At 43.1% G+C, this 8,273-nt stretch overlaps 1 long non-coding RNA gene across 2 annotated transcripts; it reads right to left on the reverse strand.

Moving 5' to 3' along the window:
- Positions 1-2,906: 2,906 nt before the first annotated feature.
- On the reverse strand, positions 2,907-7,576 carry LOC125518646. Of its 2 annotated transcripts, none has more exons than XR_007288044.1 (6): positions 7,208-7,576; positions 6,963-7,128; positions 6,114-6,828; positions 4,965-5,076; positions 3,300-3,428; positions 2,907-3,202 (listed from the first exon to the last, which is right to left on the reverse strand). It is a non-coding gene; the product is annotated as an uncharacterized LOC125518646 (long non-coding RNA). The 2 variants fall into 2 exon arrangements; XR_007288043.1 differs by having other exon boundaries at positions 6,963-7,133; positions 7,208-7,575.
- Positions 7,577-8,273: the final 697 nt, after the last annotated feature.

An 8,273-nucleotide genomic window follows, 5' to 3' on the forward strand; every position in this document is an offset into this window, starting at 1 on the left:
TAGATAAACATGATCTCATACGCAAAGATAAAACTGAAGACATTTGAGTATTCTCAGATGCTCTCGAGCAAAACTAAACTACACATACCACTTGCAAATATATTTTACTAATATCCTCGCCGACGCACTCCAAAGAAACTAAATTGTAAATATCTCCTAGAAATGTGTTCTACTAATATCATTGATATGCACACCCAATTGATTAACTCACATGCATGTTGCTTCGCTTTTCATCAAACATCTTGTCGACACGATAAATCATAAGTATGTAGAAAATAATAAGAGTAGGATGGGTTTAATCTTAATGAATGTGCAAATGAAAAGCCTTTCTGACAGAATCAAGAGCAAACTATTAAATGAATTATAGCGGTAGCCGGTAGATTGCAGGTAGTTCATGATTTCTTGTTTACATTGGCTCTATAAAGCAAAATACATATCTAGCTACATCATGTAGGGCATTCTTGTGCTTGGTTGTGGCTGAACTTTCTTGGCCACGTTGATGAATGGATCTGATTAAGATTGTTTGGTGTTAGGCAAGGATCTGCATACTGTATTGAGAAGGTAATAGGAAAATGGCGCATGAGAGATAAGTTGGCCCTAAAGCATAAGCAACTTTGGTTTGTTATTGTTTCATATAGTTCTGAACATGTTTTTATACACTATTGTAATTAGACTGGGGTAATCTATAAAGTTGATCTGCAATGGAAAACAAATATGATGATACATGAAGTAGACACTTCATATAGACACAACATTAATTGTTTTATGATTAATCATAGATACAGAGGTGATAAATATTACTAAGGGCCATACTTCATCGTAGGCCCATTACTGAACAAATATATCTTGGCTGTCCAATTTATAGAAAATAAGAAATGAGAGCATACACAAACCTTTACACAATGCTAATGTAACTTGTCAAAGATCCAAAAATAGGCTACTATTTTAGCGTTGAACTAAACGAAATACAAAATCCTCACCATGAATAAGGCATTAGTACAACAAACTTGTGGTGGGAAAACCTGCACACGGCTACCACATCTCTCCTATAAACCTCGTTAGGCTACCCGCCTAACCAATGCACTTTGGGGCGGTACTACTTGAGGGTCCTTCGATCTTTTTACTGTAGTGCGTTTTTTGGCGCTGGCACTCGGTCAACCGGTCATTCGTTTTGCGCGTTTATGCTGACTTCACAAGTAGATGACCAGTGGACCTCCCTAGGTTAGGGTTTATCGTCATGTGGTGAGATTTGGTGCCAGGTATTTCAGATCTTTGTAAGGGTTCTATGTAAGGACTTTGACCAGAGTCGTCATACTTGTTTCTACGGAATAAAACTACCTGAGAATATAGATCCTCGAAAAAAGAAAAACTCCTTGGAATAGATTTGTTTTTGGTTGGGAGCGCTCCGACATGCGTTTGCCTGGTGGCGCCCACTGGTCCAAACCTGCGTGTCGGGTGTGTGTGTGTCCTCTCAATGGGTTAGCGACTCGTCGTAGCTCTGGATAGAGTACATTGCTGATTTGGGGGGGGGGGGGGGGGGGGGTGCTAGGCACGCCTCGGTTCCTTGCTGTGGTTGGAGGATCCCCGCCGTCGTGTCGTTTCGGCTGTCGGTGTTGGTTCCATGGCTGCTGCTTGGGGCGCTGCTTCGCCGTCCATGCGATCTACGCTACGTCCTGCTGCTCTGCCCTGCATTGGGCACTTATGATTTGCTCCTCTTTACATTCGGTTAGATGATTTGCCCTGCTTTTCCTTTTCCTATAGATAATATATGCCCCTTTTAATTACTAGTCATTTTTTATTTTTATGCCTATTTTGACCATGCGAAATGACTCTACTGCCCCTGTGGCAAATTTTTAATTCTATCATGCAGGTCCAGTCGCTGAGAAAGACATGTCTTGGACCCCACCACCGAATAACATATTTTTAAGCCAAGCGTTTTCCTTTACTTTACTATAAAGAATTGCTTTCCCTTGCCTTATCCGGCGGACACTTCTAGCTGCCATTATTTCACTCAGCTGAGCTCCATGAGAGAGGATTCCACAAAGTGAGGTCCCCCGTAAGGGGTCGTGGTCGTGGCCAGCAACATGAGGGAGCAGCTGCGGCCAGTGCTGCCAGACTACAACGCGCCTAAGCCCCGGCCAAGGCTGTAGCAGCTGCTCTCGCGTGTCGTCATTCCCCTACTCTCACGTGCCGTCGTTCCCCTCATGGACCGAGCAGATCCCCGGGAGAAGATGGGGAACTGCAAGGTGTGCGGCCGGCAGTGAAGCGCCGCTTCGCCGTGATCCCAGGAGAAGATGGGGAACTGCAAGGCGTGTGGCCGGTGATGAAGCGCTGCTTCGCCGTGATGTCGCAGGACGTCGTGCAGGCGCACATCAAGATGGAGTACATCCAGTGGCGGAGCTTCATTAGATTAGTTGGGCGGGACATTCTAAAGGAAAAAGCATAGAAAAGAGATGGGCAAGTCAGTTAACAGGCTAGCTGGGCAGTGTTCTGCCTGAGATGAGCGGGCCAAAGCATGGGTTGGCCCCAACGTAGCTCCACCACTGAGTACATCACCACTGCAGCCGCCGTTTCTGCTCAGGTAAAACTAACTTCCTTCGGTGGTTACTGAATCTATAGAAATTTTGTTAGCTCGTTGCTACTATGCTAATAGCCAAGTCTTGAGGGCAGTGTTGATACTTAGCTGAGTGATTCAACATTGGGGTACTCCATCGAGTTGGTTAGATTGTAGTATAAAATACTTAGTTTAGTGATTGCCTTTAGATGTTTCAGATGCTTTAGAGTATTTTCCAATTAAATCACAGATGATTTAGAGTTCATATATATATGCTATGCATCCTGACATATGCACTTCCTTAGAATTGTTGATATGTTTGTATTATTGCTAGCACCCGTTGTCAGCTTACTTAGAGAACAAACAAGCATTTTAACATAAAAGCATCACCTTAGTTACAAAATCCAAATACAAAAACTATGCTAGGTCTGCAGTTTGTTTCATGCATCACCTGAGTGTACTGCACTTTCTGTGCAGCACCAACCTGAAGCCAAAAGAACACAAAACTGTACAAACTAAAATAAAAACATGTCCACAGGCCTAATAACTTTGAAAGTCCGAGCCCTACTACAAGAGTTCAAACAGACAATAGTAATAGAGGAAGTACAAAAATGTATTAGTTGGCATTTCCTCCGGATGGTGAATTGCCTGAAAAAAGAGAGCATTAGGTATAATGATGGTGTTACTTTCTTGTGCAAGAAGCAAAACTTCACCAAGAAAGTAAAATATATTGGGAGCATTGTACCTTTATTTTCCCTATAGTCCTTGCCCTTGCTTCGTGACTATATGATGGTGGTGCAAGCTAGTCAGCATCTTCAGATTAGTCCATCCAAAAAGCACACCAAAGGTAGTAGTTGGATTGGTTGTATTATCCCTGAAACGCCATTATCAGAAATTCAGTTGGCAGTTAATAGTAAATAGAAGTGCAGGGCTTGCTTATCACACTTACTTAGGACTCATAGGCCTTATTATTCAAAATAAGCAAGATGTAGGCAAAAATGATATATACCAAAGATTATATGTCAATCTAACTAAAGTACTGTTCACAGGATACCGAGTATGATAACGTGTCGTTGCTCGCTCTAATAATAAATAATTAAGTTGTTGGAAAGGGGGGTCTTTTTTTATACAGTTTACTTTAGTGATTTAGTACAAATAAGGACATGTCCAAACCTGACAGGCAAGGCAACCTCAAATCCATGGGGTCAATTTGGTTAGATCAGGATGAGCAGAAATGAGACGCACCATATACGTTTTCCATGCATCAACATATATCCATGAAAGAAAATAGAGAACTGTTTTTACGCATCCACATAAACTCACTAAAGAAATAGAGAATAGAAATTGCTCCTCAACTATTTTTATGCATCCACATACACTCATTAGAAAAATAGAGTAATGTGTACAAATCGTACTCCTCTAGAGCAGGGGGGGTCCATATTTACAGAAAAAGAGATATACAAAAGCTACAACAACCGCTGTGTTACTCAAAAGTATGCAATGCAAAAGGAAATTAGTCACCAGGCGTTTGCACTAAGTGGAGATCTCTAAAAGACTTGCAACATTTGTACAGGGAAGGAGGCAGGTAAGGTGTAGTAAACTACAGAAGATTGCACTGCATAGTTCCATTGTTACGTAAAAAAATGTTAGAAATCCATAATCATAGAAACACAGCGGATCAGCCTTTGACCCGAATCTTTAGATAGGCCTTTTCCCCTTTCCAAACAAAGATCACAACAAAAAATCTCAGGTGTACAAAAACTGTAGTAATAATTGTCCCTTGAAGTTCACAGTTGTTGTTAATTATTATGGTGAGGTTAAGCTGCAATATTTGTTACATGTGGACATATTTTACAGAAGGGTTTTATTTAGTGAGATTCACTCTACACTGTAGGAGATCAGTTTTTCTGAGATCAATCAAATATGACAGAAATTTCCCAATTTTTACCTCATCCACATTCCACCGGGATGCTCTAGTTCTGAGTGACGCACATACTATTTATACTTGGCAGCTAGGCATGCTAATACGGCCATCGCGGACATAAGGCTAACATGTACGCACTGTTTGTCCATTAATACATATCTTCACAGAGGAAAAATGCAAAAGAACAACCGATACAGCAGTAGTTTAGTTTCCACAAGCGTAACAATGAAGAAGCTTATTATTGTATAAGTTTACTTAATTTGGTCACACTACGTTAATCATTTATGTGCAGAAAATAGGGAGGCAGACTTTCTTCAGGCCTAATTTTCACTGATTACTGAATGACATCTACTAACCTACATAAAACCAAACTTGTACGTGCTCTGACTATCGCAACTGACAGTAAACTAACTAACTATATTTACCAAAATGTACAATTCTCAAGGTCAGGTAGGGAAACAAACACCAGGAATAGAGGATGCACACCTGAAACCTGCTGGAGTTTGCTTCGGTCTCCCTCGCAAGGGCCAATCCAAAAACAGAAGCAGCAATCCTATGCGCCTCCATGCCAAGTTTTTCACCTATAATTGACAAGCACCTACAGAGGTGGAATTGACATCAGCCATAAATCACAAGTTCTAGGCAAAGAAAGTGAATTCCTAGAAAGCAAGTATCAAAATATTGCCCCCTTCCAAGATACTGCAAACAAAGAGATATAGTTTTGAATATTACAACAGAACATCACTTTCGTTCAACATAACGATGGGGAAAACACCATTTGCCATAAATTTAAAGATAAAAGGAGGCATCATCTACACATGTGCTAGTATGCTAGATAGTACATTTTAAGTCTAGTAACGTTGAAGTGAACTGGAAGCAGATCTTAGCAAAAAATTCAAAGAAAGTGATTAGAGAATCTTCAAGCAGAACCTCTGAATATAGGCAACAAGAAAAAAATCTCACTGAGTAAGGCATTACAACAAACAAGTATTGGGCAACCAGCACACAGCAGCCACCTCGACCCAGGCTTAACCTATCTCAGCAAAAGAAATTACATCCTAGGGAAAAGAACTTGCAGGCATATTCTTACTCTGTGAGCACAGAAAACAGAAAATTTTGGTTTATCGTCCCACAATGCTACTAAATTCCTTGACAGGTGTTTTTCAAAACCATCACCAAACCTAGAGTAAACTGCACTTATGTCGGCAGCAGCCACACACTGCTGCCAGCTACGCAACAGCAACAGAGAGGAGGTTGCACACTCGAACGTTCAAAGCTGTTCAAAGCTCTTCAGGTTGTCTGTCTCTCTCAAATTCTCTCTCTTTTACCAGAAATTAGACACGGTCGAGAAGTTAAAGAAACAAAGCACTGTTATCTTTCTTTCGGCAAAAAATACACTGCTGGTAACAGGGCTAGGCACAAATATGCAAACCAGACATTATGTGTGTTTAAATCATGAATCAGCACACAACACCATAACAAAAACTTAAAGTAGTGAGAGATCATTCATACTAACACAAGTGTTTGAACTTTTAGTAAGAGTAGACAGCAAATAGAACCATGAACATGTCTTGCTAACAAAAATTTAAAGTAGCAAAGTTGATTAGACAAAAAGGTTTGGAAAAAAACTAATACCTTCAGTAAAAAAATCATATGAACACGTCACGATTTACAAAATACAGCAGCTGTGTGCTTGAACAACAATTTTTGTGTCACATGCGAAGATGCTGGCCAGCTTCGCTCCGAACTCTTCTGACAGCCAGAAATAAATTCGGTTAGCATAGAAGTGCGAGTTAAAAGAAGGCTTCAAGCCTTTTGTGTCACATGAGGAAAATAATTTAAACCAGAAAATAAATAATACACTTAGCTAAACTTTGAGGATAGGACTTCAATTTCGAATGAGATGGCCGTGAGGTTGCCAGATCTTCTACTGCTTGAACAACAACTATAATTGTTAAGATCAAAATCAGCATCTTTTGCAAGTAATGCAGAGTGTGAAATTTTCTGCACACAAAAAAGACTTTGCAGATTCCGTATAGTTGACACAAGCAAAATGCCTAAACTGCTTTTCTCAAGATCCCATGACTGAAAGCTGTGGATAGCAAATTGTAATATATGAGCATCAGTACTTCTTAGGTAGCACAGAAATTCGTTGGAACTTCAACAAGAGCCGAACAGAGGCGAGGACACGGGCACCGAAATTAGACAAATAAATGAAAGATAAAAATAGATTTTATGAATAATGTAGAGGCCCAGCCACTTGTTGCTGATCCTACAAGATGTGTGGGAATCCCACAAGAATCAAATGCCTCAGGGACCTCCTCCCGCAGGATCCAGTGCCACCAAATTTCTGAGATGATGAACACAAGAGGGAAACAAAAGCGAGCACCGCATGAGAAAATCAGGAATAAAGCAACAGGAGGGGGGTGGAAGTAGGCGGCGACCGTACGGCCGCAGATGTACGGTCGCAGATGGATCGAGGACCTGGTGGTTGGATGACGAGGACGCCGACAACGGACAATTTCAAAGCCAGCCAACGGCTCTGGCGTCAGCCATGGCTGCCCGAACACCGAGGACAAGGGCGTCCTCCTCCCCCACCACCACTTTTCCTCAGCGGCCCTGCCCCTCCGCAAGCACCATGAAGACATGCCTGCCCTGATCTCCCACGAATCAAGGGATGAGCTCAGGTTACTACGCGAAGATAAGTAAACGATGAAGAAAGAGCTCACCTGTGCCCGTTCGTCTCCTCCACGAACTGGGAGCCATCCTCGCCCTCTCCTTTGCGGGCAAACGCCGGAGCGGGGCTCGTTCAGGATGGGTTCCTCTGCTGCCCTCACTGCTGCTCCTACTCTCCTGACGAAGATATGCGCCAGATCCAGAATCATGGGACGCGGCGCGTGATGCCGGCGACCTGCACCCTACCAGGTTCCGGCTGGATGGAGAACGTGCCCTTGTTGTTGCACCTTGAGCGCCGGGAGAGAAGGCGGCGGTGCGAGAGCAGGGGAGACGAGACGGCGCGGAAAGAGAAGAAGAGGGCTCGAAGGACGGAGAGGATTGGCCGAGTGCGCTAGGTTTCGGGGAGAGGATTGGTCCTGACTCTCTATCCCAGGCTGGACCGCCTGCAGCCCACGATCGCTCTATCCCCCTCTTTTCCAGCCTAACACACACGCACACGCATGCGGTGACTGAAACGGCGGGCCCGCGCTACATATTGACCCACCTGTCATCAACTGTAACACGAACCAGCAGCCCACAGTTGACGATGTGCAAGAGACAAGCGCTCGAGCCCACCACGATCGCTGCCCACCCACCTTTTACCGCAGCACAAACCGAACATGCACCTGAACGAGCCATGTAATGCACACTGGATAGTCGGTCCTGCGACAAAGGATGGCCCAACCGTCATCCGCTGAAACCAGGTCATGTGAGGCAAAACTGATGGCCAGATGTTTGCCAAGCAGATGAAAAGTACGAAAAACTTTACACGCAGGTAGATCGAGCGACCCAAAGTTGCTTGCGCTCGCAGGTGCCTCCTCTGTGCGGGTTGCATAGCGGTGTTTATATGTTCAATACCTACTCGAGGGAAAATGATTGCACTTCAAATTTTAAGCAACAGAACACAGAGTTACCAGTTCAACCTGGTACACATGTACTCTCTTTCTTTGAAAAAGTTTGTCTCTCAAATAGATGTATCTAGCACCAAGTTAGTGCTAGATACGTCCATTTAAAGGACAAGTTTGAGATAATTTTTTTCAAACGGAGGGAGTAGCCAGGAAGTAGCTCAAGAGTTTGATA

The sequence above is a fragment of the Triticum urartu genome, chromosome 7, assembly GCF_003073215.2.
Source record: "Triticum urartu cultivar G1812 chromosome 7, Tu2.1, whole genome shotgun sequence".
Classification (NCBI taxonomy): domain Eukaryota; kingdom Viridiplantae; phylum Streptophyta; class Magnoliopsida; order Poales; family Poaceae; genus Triticum; species Triticum urartu.